The sequence below is a fragment of the Haliaeetus leucocephalus genome, unplaced genomic scaffold (genome assembly GCF_000737465.1).
Source record: "Haliaeetus leucocephalus isolate CR32 unplaced genomic scaffold, Haliaeetus_leucocephalus-4.0 Scaffold687, whole genome shotgun sequence".
NCBI lineage: Eukaryota > Metazoa > Chordata > Aves > Accipitriformes > Accipitridae > Haliaeetus > Haliaeetus leucocephalus.
Genome location: NW_010973123.1, coordinates 421,101 through 433,681, shown reverse-complemented (window position 1 = coordinate 433,681; position 12,581 = coordinate 421,101). Strand labels below are relative to the sequence as shown.

The following is a 12,581-nucleotide window of genomic DNA, read 5'->3' as shown; positions in this document are numbered from 1 at the left end:
AAGCTTTCTGTAACACAACTGTGAGCAAGGACTACTTAAGTAAAAGCTCAAGTCCAAAAAATCAATTAAGTACCATCTACTTTTCTTATGAGCTATTATTTTCATTGCAACTGCAGCTGACTGCTGGGACTGCCTGGAAAACAGGAACCTGTATGTTTGAGTTTTGACATTTCCTTTTCTTTCACTTAGGGATAGGATTCAGCTCTCTCCCTTTTTTTTTATTTACTGCTTTTTAATAAAAAGGCAGCAATTCCAAAAGCCAAAGTGAGAGCTGTGTTAGAAGCATCTGGAAAAAATCATCTGAGAAGGTCAAATCACCACCTTCCCACCAGTATGCTGGTTCTGACCTTGTAGATGCAGATGCATGTACAGGGATCCAGTGACAGCAGGGCTCTAAGGACACAGAGTGCTTGGCATGAATGCTTCTGCTTTCAGATTCAAGTTTTAGGCATAAATTTTAGTGTCCTGAAGGGATGGGCAGAGGAAGGTGAGAATAAAAAAAAAACCCAAAGCATTTAAAAGTGTTTTTCTGAATACAAAGTCACTACAAAAAAACCAAGCAAAACTGCTGCAGGAGGAGGAACTGATCATTCGGCTCTGGCTACAACCTAGAATCACATAGGGTTTCTCTGCTTTGGGCTGTTTTTTCCTGTCTTTACGGTAGATATGTAACTTAGAGATATACTGGAAATATGCCATGTCAGTAAATTATTATTAGCCTACAAACTAACACTTCCAACAGCTGTGGAAGGTCAGGTTTTGAACACAGATTCCTAACTTCTCCTGACCTTTAAGACAGGCAGAGTAAATCCAAGTGAATAATCCAGGTGGTTAGGTTGGTATGAGAACAGATAAGCTTTTATACCATATACTGTTGTTATTACAGTAATTGCTGCAAAGATGAATTTACATTGTGGATCATTCCTTCGCACAGTGAACCAGGAAAGCCTATTGCCCAAAGTGAATGCCTCAGATTGACTTACATCTCAGCATATATTTAGAGTGCTCTAACAAGTGTGTCTCTTTTAGGCATCTGTTTTTTTCTGGACAGTCCAATTATTCTAAGATTACAGATAATCTAAAAGCACACATTTTCAGAGTTACAAAACCAATTTATATGACCCTTATGCCTTGCTCATAACTATAGAAACAGAAGTTATATATGGCTTCAGCCAGAGACTTCAAAAGAAAACAGAGAGCCCACAACTGGAAACATGTCACATCTTTTGTTTAGGATAAAATACATACTTAGTTCTACTCTCTTCATTTATAAGCATTCATTTGAATCTACCTGCATTTTAATTTCACTGGTGATTCTTGCACATTTTAGACATACATAGAGGAAAGAAAAAACTCTAAAATTGACTACTAAATTGGTTGATCTTCACTTCTCTACACAAAAACAAAGCACACAAACCAAAAGAACTCTTACTTGTTTCACCTTTAACTAAAAAGGTTTACTATTCTTCCCATCTCCTCACCTATATTTCTCTCCATTCCTCTAATAATTTTCCACCAACTGTTTGGTCTCAATAACCATGTTTCACTATGCTTTTTCAAAGTGAAATAACTGGAACTGAATGCAGGGTTCTAAATGAGAAAATCAGCACAGTGGCACAGCTCTGCTGTTCCAGCCTACTGGCTTCCTCCTGCCTGCCTCCTCCTGTACATTTCACAAGGAGAAAAAGGGTTAATGCTCCAAAGCCTGTATTCCGCACCTCCCATAGGTACACACAATGGCACAATAGTTGGCACAATAAGGCCGTACCTGTATGCTCTTAAGCATTTTGAAAGAGATTTCTCAAAATAGCTACTTGACTGATGTTTTTAAAAAGTCTTTTACTATTCACCCTCAGTGCTTTTTCATCTCCTGATTAAAGATGCCATTATTCTTCTATTGTGACATTATGTGGATGTACCAAAAACACGAATGCAGAATATAGTGTCACAAGGACAGCATACAAATTCTTTGCTCATAGATTAAAAAACAACCCTTCCCATCACCTTTGTTATCATCTCATTATCTCATGTAAGGCAGTGAGATTATACTCTCTGTTACAATTCCAGTAGTTTCGGCAGTGGATCATAACCTACAGTAAAACAAACCTTACCAAATAAACAAAGGCACATGAAAACAATGCGCAAGGGGATTAATGCTTGGAAAATTCATAGCTTTTCCTAGGTGTTTCATCTTTCAGGGGTGGCAGGGGGATCCAGGAATCCAGGAAGCAATAAGGCAGCAGAACCACTGTCGATACTGGATGATTCTGAACTTATATTTACAACATGCAGTTAAACCAAAATCAGGAAGAGAGCAATAAAATAAGCTGCAATTTGATTTAGGCAACTGCAAGATGTGTTGATTTAGCATTAGCTAATGCAGGACCGTATTCACACTGAACAGCAAAAACCCAGTAACCTTCAGCTAAATTCAATATATTTTCAGTTACCCAATTAATTTATACAGAATTTTGCACTGTGTTTACCTTCTAAAATTTCTGTATGACAAGTACCTAAAGAACTACCATTACAGAGCAAATTTGCTAAGCCTTAATGTGAGAGACCAGTTCATCTATGACCATGATGTTACGGAAGAAGTTTTGCCTCTCACAAATGCTTATCTGCAAAATTAAGAAGGAATTTGCAAACAGGATTTAAGTCTATATTGATTAATAGCAAACACATCTTAAGTTTGGGTGGAGGGAACAAGAGAACCACCTGTACATTGGTTGTTACCCAAGTTGTAGGATGCTTTATTTGCAAGATGATTAGCAGGAACTATCATAGTTTTGACTCGTAAATGGTAGTTTCTGTGTTCAGGCTGAGATAACTCAACTTCAACAAACCCAAAAATAAGTTTCCAACAGCTCAGTGCAATACAGCATCACACCTTAAAGGGAAATATCATCCCAGAACAGTACAACCAATGGGTTAAAGAAGGAAAGATCACATACTTTAATAGACAGTGATGCCAGAACTAGAGGAGGCTTGAGTCTTAAGTAACACAGAAAACCCTCACTGGAAACCTGTGCTTTTTAGGGGCTTGCAAAACAATGTCTAAACTGTACAGAGTCCCTCCATTCATAGACCTAACAGATAATTGGATATGGAAAATACTTAGAGCTAATCTGGGTTAAAAGATAAACATTCTTGCAGAAGCTTTGTAATTTTCTGAGTTAACATTAGAAGAAATAACTATGAGCATCCACTAAACAATTCCTGTCTAACATTAGCCATGAATTTTCATCCACTTGTGCCTATCTGAAGCTAAATAACTGGGGTTTGGCTAAAGCCTGTTTTCTGGAAAGGAGTTAGCTCTGACTTGAAAGCTTCAAGAGAAGCACAAGCTCCCTTCACAGCTATTAACCATGCACACTTCTAAAAATCTAGCAGTGGTTTCTAGCTTTGCTCTTGGCTATGAGGGCTGGGGAGTGGGTACAGGCTTAACCTTCCAGTTATGGCTTCTCACACCAGCTCTGACTGCCAGCATTTCCCACCTACTGGTAACTGCGATTCACCTAACTGCATGCAACACTTTCAGACCAGCTCTTATCACTTAAAAAAAAAGGAAAGTTTAAATTGATATTCAAAGAAACGAAAGCCCCACCCCAAAATGACTAAAGAGCTATTCAAGTTCTCCCACAATGATTCACTCTTGACTGATAAAAATCCTTTTTCCAAACAAGACAGACCTCTACTGCCAGACAAAGTTAGTGCAAGCTTAACTCATTACCCCAGAATAACTCCATTGCTCTAGTTACAGGTTACAGCTATGCACCGCAACTCAAGGCTCTTGTTGCAGGGTAGTGGCACAATACCTCTGAAGCGGCTGGTTGGCAGAGGTAGCTGTGCACAAGGAGATGAGGTGAGGCATCCTTCCCCGCTAATACATTTATCTCCAAGGGGCCATCTGATGGAAACAAACACCCTCAGAACCTCATCATGAGCTGTCCTTCATGGCACTGCTGTTGCTGCTTAAAACAAGGTGCTGTAGATGCAAGTAACAGGCTTAAAAGATGGAATAGCTGAAACTACGAAATTTGAAGAGTAAGATGAATGCATATACCATGAATATCAAAACGCCTCATTGCAGCCCTGCTTTAGATTGATCTGAACTGCGATCTATGACACTGGGACTAATACATGTCACCCAGTCAGGTACAGCACCCCAAACCGCATTCCAACCCTGTCAAAGTTAAACTGGCAACTGCACCCAGGTTACCTAGTGTCAGTCACCCAGTCAGATCCCTACATGGCACCACAGTTACTGTGCTCTGCAACGCTGCTAGATCCCTATGATGATGTTCCCAACACTGTGCAAGAGTTGACAACGTGGTTATTTATTCGGTTAAGAAACAACTAGCACTTCCCTTGCACCTTCCATTCAAATGGCAGACTATGATTTAAGAAGAAACACAGAATGAATCCTTACTCACTCTTTAAAGCCAGAACAGGGGGAAAACAGAGGCTAAAATCCTGCTTCTTAGAATCATTTAGGCTGGAAGCAACCTCTAGAGGTCATCTAGAACAACCTCATGCTCAAAGAAGCAGCTCCTCCCAAGTTAGATTGTCGTAGTTTTTGGGGGGGGGGGGGCAGGATTTGTTTCTTTTAATACTTGGCAGGGGTATGGCTGTGCAGAGAATTAAGATAAAGTCTTGCTACAATAAAATAAATAATTATAGCTATGATACCTATTCTCTAAGATGCACCTCAGTGTTATCATCTGCAACAGACTTATACCACATCCAGTTCATAAGGGTATAAAGATACAAGACACATCACCAAGTAGTTTAAAACATGGATATACAAAATTCATCTGGCAGCTCTGCAATAGCTTAACTTCAGACTAGAAATACTTAGTTGCCATGCTTAAGTTTTACCCTGCTTTTTGGGTTTGTTTCAACTCTGAGACCTGCTCACTTCCCTTCAACAAGGTAGGACACTCCATGCCCAAAGTGTGGCAGTAACACGACTGAGGCAGTTCCATCTATAGAAAATAGGGTGGATGTCTGCCTTATATAATGCAGAAATATGTCTTCAGTGGCCGAAACTCAGCCAGCTGGGGAAGGAAGTCACCACAAGTAACAAGGGACCACGCTTTGCAAAACATCAGCCTCCCGAGTTTGCACTGCTCCCTACCGCACCAATTCTGCTGGCTGCCAGAAAGACGAGCGAGGCATACAAGCGAGCTACCTGATGTCTGAACCTATGACTTGTTAAATATCAAAAGCTTCGCGACATCCTAAGTTTTACCGAACCTCGCAGGAGCTTCCAAAGCCCGACTGTTCAGCCGCGCTGCAGCAGGTGTCAGCCTTGCCCGCGGTACGGCACGGCTCCGCCGGCCCGGGCTCACACTGAAAAACGGGAAATTCTGCACGGCCCTTTCCTCCTAGACAAGTCAGGTTCACCTTTGCATAGCACTCGATTAACAAGAATAAAAACTGCGTTTTGTTCTCACGGTTCAAAAATTAAGCCACGACATGTTTGGTCTTTAAAAACGTATTCTCTCTCAAAGCTGAGCTAGTCTTGTAACTAGATCAAAGAAAAGTTGAAAAACAGGTCAACGTGTAGCTGCAGTAAGTGCAATCTGGTTTCTGTGGGGAAGCAAAGAAGCTGACAGTCTTCTGTACTTACTTTTGGGAACATAAGATTTCCCAGAAAGAAAGATAAGTCAAAGTTGTTTTACAAGACGCAGAACTAACAGAGCCTGTTTCTCAACAGATTTATGGCTATCCTCCCTCCAGTTCCTTTCTTCCTCTTGCCTTTTTGGACAGGGACACAGCATACAGGTTTCCTAGCCTGCTTATTTCATTGAATAGGACATACTGGCTTGTGGCCAAGTACAGTTCTGCTTTTTCTCCCCTTGGTCGGGCACTGCTTTGAGTCTCTCATCTCTGTTCATCTGTCAACTTCCACAAAACCTTTGAGAATAGAAGTCTAAGTGCCTACCCCTCTTTCAAGTCTGACTGAAACTAGCCACAGTATTCACAAGGGCTGTGCTATCAGCGTGATTTTAAGTGTTGCTTTTCTAGGAACAGGCTAAACTTCTAATCAAGTCTATCAACCTTAGCATCCTTCAACAACAGACTGCTGCATAATTGCTTGCTTACAAGTCATGCAGTCTCAAAGTATGGGAGTTTTCAGTACAATTCTTTAAAATGAGACTTCTCTTTGTCCCCATAGCAACAGACTGCAGGCACATCCATACTGCAGTTAGAAGATATGACTGCAGTTTATTTGCTATCTTCAGTCTAGCTAGTTCAAGAAAATATAACAATACATCCGAAGTAGTATGGGTTAGGATCTTCAGACATTGAGTGCCCACTCATTAGTGAAAGCTCATGCTGCCATCCCTTAGCTACTCCTGGTACTGAACCTTTCTATCCCACAGCTGCAGAAAGACCACAACCAGCTACAGAGCAGCACCTGGTAAGAAATGTAGACCATGTTATCTGCAATTATTTCAGTATGCATTTTACAAAAGCGCAATGTATTCAAATAACTTAAAAAGACACAAGGTGTACATTGCATGTCTGCCCCCCACCCCCCCAAAAAACCCCAACAAACAAAACCAAAAAAACCAACAAAACAGTCACTTAAGACATTTGTGATTAATATAGACACAGGACAGGAGAGGCAACACTTCCCGTACCACAGATGGAGGTACCCAACAGACTTTTTTATTCAGTTGGCCCTTTTGCCTATGGATGTTTCCAGGTATCATGTTATGCTAAAATGCTCATTGGCCTGTGCAAGAACATGTCTGAATCCATCTCATCAGGCTAATATTCAAAAACCCAAACTGAATATCTGCTTTGCTTAAGCAAAAGTCACATCTACCCATCTCAACACTAAGTCTGGTAGCCCTGTGAAGTTCTATGTTGTGCCACAGCAACGCATGATGAAAACAATTTTAATCCAGTTTCTCCTATAAGCACCCAAACCTCTGGGGTTTAAGCTACTTTTATGTTTAAGCTGCCTCAATCTCAGTCTTCAAATTAGTCAGAAGACCAGAGGGAAAAAAACCCAAGTGGATGCATCAAAACACCTTTGTATACAGCTGGTACCATCTTCAGTCACTGAATATTTCCGCTAATCCACACAGGCTGAACTGCATCCCAGCAGCAGAGAACACTCGCCCCACTGCAACACTTACCTGGGAAGTAAGTTATGTCTGTTCCACATCTTCAAACAGCAAGGAAAGCTGATCCTGGTCTCCCATATCCGCTTTCTTGTGAGAACTGGAGCTCTTTCGCATCTACTTTAACAGATTTAGTCTACTATTTATGTTGCCATATATGAAGTCAAAATGTTTCAGAAACAATTAAGTTGTTCATTTCAGTTTCAAAGATGTTCTTTTTGTTACAATAACTTGCCATATGCAACATGCAGATAGATATGGGTGCCCAGATTAGCAGTTATCTGACTCTCCATAAACAGCGTGCCAAACTCTTGACTTTTTCTAGCCTCATAAGGACAATACTTTTCCCACCAGATCAAAAAAAACCCTTATAATTCTTCAAATCTACATGTGAAACTTTGGGCCCTGAGGCAGGCCTCTTTTCTTCATACAGAGTACAGCAACAGCTCTCCTCCACTAAGCTGCAGCACACTTACAGCCTTCAGCCAGGAGCTTCATCAGAAAATCAGCTATTCAGGCCCAGCAGCAGTCCCTAGCCCAGATACTGAAAGGCTAAAGGGTTTTGCTGTTGATGAGATCATAAGCAAGGAGATCTCTCCTGTACAAAAAGCTATACACTCCCAAACCCCATAAGCAAATCTTCCACTGTTTCATATTTTCTTTAAAGCTCTGGAATCACAAGATCAGGTGAAACTCCAGTTTTCATATTTTCTGAAAACATTTAACTTGTTTGGCTGTGAAAAGCCCAACAGAAAAATAAATTATCAGTATTACATTACATTACCTTACTTCTCCTTTACTTTTACAGAGATATGAAAGACAGGTTTAACAATGCAAGTTAGTGACTCTAAAATCAAGTGACCACGAGCAGTATGTTTGGACATTGCATGATGCCCAAGTATAACTGCAGAAGATACAAGAACTAAGAGAAACTGTGCAGAAAGAGCCACCCCACTTTTTCCAAGACATCTGCAGATGATCTGGCAGCAAATCAACGGTAGCACAGAACTTCAGAGGGTTTCTCTGTCCACTGTGACAAAGAAAGATGAAGCCCAAGTTCCCTCTATCAGCTGCAGTCAGAAATTCAGACATTAATCACCCTACAGCTGCCATAGAGGAGGCACCCACCACCTGTATTCTCTGCTGCAACTAAGTGAACAGCATTTTCAGGTGCTCCCCATCCTCCACAAGGTCTTTTATTACTATGAAAGGAACACCCTAATCCAAGTTAGACTTCCTCTTCAAAATGGCACAAGCCATTATATCCAGACAGCTCGGGAAAACAGTCCTACACTACTTTTCCTGCAGTCAGCATCTGCCTTGTTATAGTGCTTAGGGTATCATGAAACACTTCTCCCAGCTGGCACCCAGGGATACAGAGCTGCTGCATCTCATAGAAAGAAGCTCTTCCAACTGTCCACACAGGGGGCAACCACATTAGTTAAAGAATGAAAAACAGCAGGAAGAGCAAGCTAGGCAAAGCAGTATTTTAAGGGTCCATTTCTCTCCCAGGGCCTGGGACTGATCTCATCCCAGCTGTACAGCTGAGATACTGTACCTCTCCTCAATGGGAAGGATCAGAAGCTCTGCCCAAATTAGCCTGCATAAGCACACAGGAAACATTCAGTCTGCACACATTCTTTTCTTGCTGGACAGTCTGATGTAAGTAAGTGTATAGCTGGCTTTCTATCAATAAAGATGAAGGCTAAGACCTTCGGCAAGGATTACTATGTCAGGAATAAATTACCAAATTTAAGAGGAGGCTCTGTAGATTGACATAGGGCAACAAGCTCTCTCCCTTAATATCTACAGCAAAGAAAAAGTTAACTTGGCTAATCCAGAAGCACCTTTACCTCACATTCATAACCGAGTCATAAGCAATGCCAGTTAGAAAGAAGGCTCACAGGTTTTCACTGATACTCACAGTTGTTTAAGTCACCAAATGGTAACATTTGTTTTGTCCACTTGTTGTCCATAAGTATGCTTGCAATGCACATTTAAAGGCCACCAAGATACTGACATAAATACAACGAAGTAGTTGTAATGCCTTGAAGGCAACACAAAGACAGTTACAGAGGAATATTTAAAGAACAGGTACCACATATAGGCCACTACAAAACCACCAAAACAATAACATAGAAGAAATATGGAAGGCATTTCTGGTTCTTAAGACTACTTCAGCTCATTCTGCAATAGCCATATCTTCAACTCCAACCAGAGCAGGTGGGAGTTAAGGGTCAGATAGTTCCCAAGAAAACCTCCTGTGCCTATCCCCTTACACTACCTTGCATGAATGTTTTGGGTTTGTGTGGCACAGGTTTTTTTGGTAGCAGGATAGGGGCTACAGGGCCAGCTCCTGTGAGAAGCTGCTAGAAGCTTCCCTGGCTCCAAGTCAGGCCCACAACTGGCCAAGGCCAAGCCCATCAGCAGTGGTGGTAGCACCTCTGGGAGAATGTATTTGAGAAGGGAAACCTGCAGTGGAGAGGGGAGATTGGAACATGAGAGGAACCCCTCTGCAGATCCCGAGGTCAGTGAGGAAGGAGGGGGAGGAGGGGCGCCAGAGAAGGGGATGCCCCCGCAGCCCGTGGTGAGACGGCAGGCTGTCTCCCCCAGCCCATGGAGGGGAGCGGAGGCTCCTCAAGATGGCTGGGACTCCATGGGAAAGCCCGCACTGGAGCAGTCTGTGCCTGAAGGACTGCAGCCCGTGGAAGGGACCCATGCCGGAGTAGTTCGTGAAGAACTGCAGCCTACGGAAAGGACTCACATTGGAGAAGTTTGTGGAGGACTGTCTCCTGTGGGAGGGACCCCACAGTGGAGCAGGGGATGAGTGAGGAGTCCTCCCCCTGAGGGGGAAGAAGCAGCAGAGACAAGGTGTGATGAACTAACCCCAACCCCCATTCCCTGTGCCGAGGTGGAGAGAACCAGGAGTGGGGTTGAGCCAGGAAGGAGGGAGGGGTGGGGGGAAGGTGTTCTAAGGTTTGGTTTTACTTCTTAATATCCTTGTTTTGATTTGATTGGTAGTAAATTAAATTTGTTTCTTCTCCAAGTTGAGTCTGGTTTTTGCCCGTGACCATAAGTGGCGAGTGATCCCTCCCCGTCCTTGTCTCAGCCCACAAGCTTTTCCTTCTATTTTCTCCTCCCCATCCCACTGTGGGGGGTGAGGAGTGAGCAAGTGGCTTCCTGGTGCTTCGTTGCTGGCTGGGCTGAAACCACAGCAGATATGCACCAGGCCTAGATATCAAGTCATATTTATTTGGCATTGTGCATTACTGCTTAAGTAATCGTTGGCTGTTGGATTCAGATGTTTAAAGGATTTGATCACTTACATTAGTTTGCTTCTGTAAACATCTAACTACATACTGCAAACTGACAAACACTATTCAGACCTCCAATCCACATTAATCTCCCATTCTTTCAACAAGACTGTCACTCACAGAAACATGTCAATATCTGCAACAAGATTAATTCTCGTACACCATTTCCAGAAGAAGAAACCTCTCCCTGTGAAAGTAGAGGAACACTGTGGAGTTTCCAGGTCACCTTGCTCCCCCTCTGTGTGATAAAACCATATGCTAGGCTAGGAAAACTGACACCAGGAAATTCAAGAGGATAAAGTAATTAGATATAGAAGTTATCCCAGAGACACACAATCTCCAGCCCTGACAGATCTTCTGACTCCATTCTCTGGGTCAGATGTGCTCTGTGCATCTAATGCAAGTCTACAGCAACCCTACCATATTTAAAGGAAATGGGTACTCCTTCAGCTTCCCCCTACAAGTAACAGCATTATACGTATCAGTCCTAGGTATTCAGCTTTGACATAATCTTCTCCAAGTATTTTGTTGCTAACAGTGCAAGAGATCATTTAGGCATTCATGGAGAACCTAGATGGTTGTTTGAGAAGGAAGCCCCAAGCACGCCTCTGTGTGAATCAAGGTACCTAGCACCCAGCCCTGCTGGGATGGAGCTCTGACCTTGCTTGGCACCCCCAGGGCCAAGGAACCAAGGCTACTTCTGGATCATACCACATGCTGACAAACAAGACAGACCAAAGGAGGCTACCCTAGGAAAAACTTCCCTCTGGATAGACTTCATCACCCCCACCTCTGCCACCAGCTCCTCTGCAGTGTTGCTGCAGGACAGGCTTCAGACACGTCTCACCTCAGAGGCCCATTGTGTCAGGTGCAGTCAGGAGGCTGGAGAATGCTAAGCATCACCTTGCTCTAGCTTTGATTTTTGGAACAGAAGTTAGCCTTCCTCCTCCTGTTACTCTCCCCCTTCTAAGGAGCCTCCTAAAGTGACTTGAAAAGAGATGAAGAGACCAAGCATTTCAAAGACATCCTTTTTAGCTAAAAGCATAAATACCTATGTGTGTGTGTGTGTATATATATATATAAACACACACCTCCCTTACCATTCTTTCCCTATTCAGCTGGGCAGAGCGCTCAGAGTAGCTTTCAAGACCGCAGCTGCAGCATTTCAAGCACGGTGCTCTGCACCTTCAGCTACCAGTGCTGTCGTCTGTAACGCAGCCCTCAGGCCCACTATGGGACACAGAAATTCACAGGTACACTTCTCCTGTATGTCAGAAACAGTTTTCAGATGACAAACTCAGCAAGGGCTCACTGACGTAACCAAGACGCTACTTTTGCATTTTAATACCTTTGTATCAGCTCCCGTTATCAGAAGGGTGACTCAAAACCTTTAGTCTCCTTAAAAAAATATAGATTAGTAAAGCAAATTGTGTTAAAAGCTGCAGTAGTATAAACTGTACAAGAAGCCTCTCTCAAAACTGTTTATCATAATACAAGACTTTATATAGGAAAATGAAGGAGATGATATAAATTAAACATGCATGTTATTAGCACATACCAGGAAGCAATCAGCTCCCTTAAATAACATAGTCTCATGTACAAGAGTGTATCAGCTTTTTTTAGCAGTATCATATTACTCATTGTACTGTTTGGAATTTTTTTTTCCCCATAAGAGTTACTACTAAATATATTAGGATTACCTTCTCACCACTGCTGAAAATTGAGAATTGGACTAAAAAGGTAAAAAAGTTTTAGATTAGTAAATGTTGAGAACCATCCACAGTTCCTGATTATTAGAGGTGAGAATTGTGGTAAAAGGATCAGGCTATTTATTCAAGCACCTAAGTATGAATAAACATGCTTAAACAGCACACTTAAAACTCAGGATACCACAAATAACACAAGACATCAATGAAAGGGATAGACTGTACTTCAGTCATCCATCATACACACGACTGCCAATTAGTACACACTATGCTTTCCCCTCCCCTTTTCTTTTTGAAGTTTGGTAACAGAAGAATCCTAGACCAGACTAAAGGAACCTAGTAATCACTCTAATTACCAACTTCACACAAACATAGCAATAAGGGGGGGGGGGGGGGGGCACCGAAAAAAAAAAAAAAAA

The 12,581-nt window shown here is 42.2% G+C and overlaps 1 protein-coding gene across 1 annotated transcript in view; it reads right to left on the bottom strand.

Moving 5' to 3' along the window:
• Positions 1-12,581, bottom strand: part of RPS6KA2 (ribosomal protein S6 kinase, 90kDa, polypeptide 2) — a 305,814-nt gene that overhangs the window by 278,844 nt on the left and 14,389 nt on the right. The gene's annotated exons all lie outside the window — the stretch shown is intronic.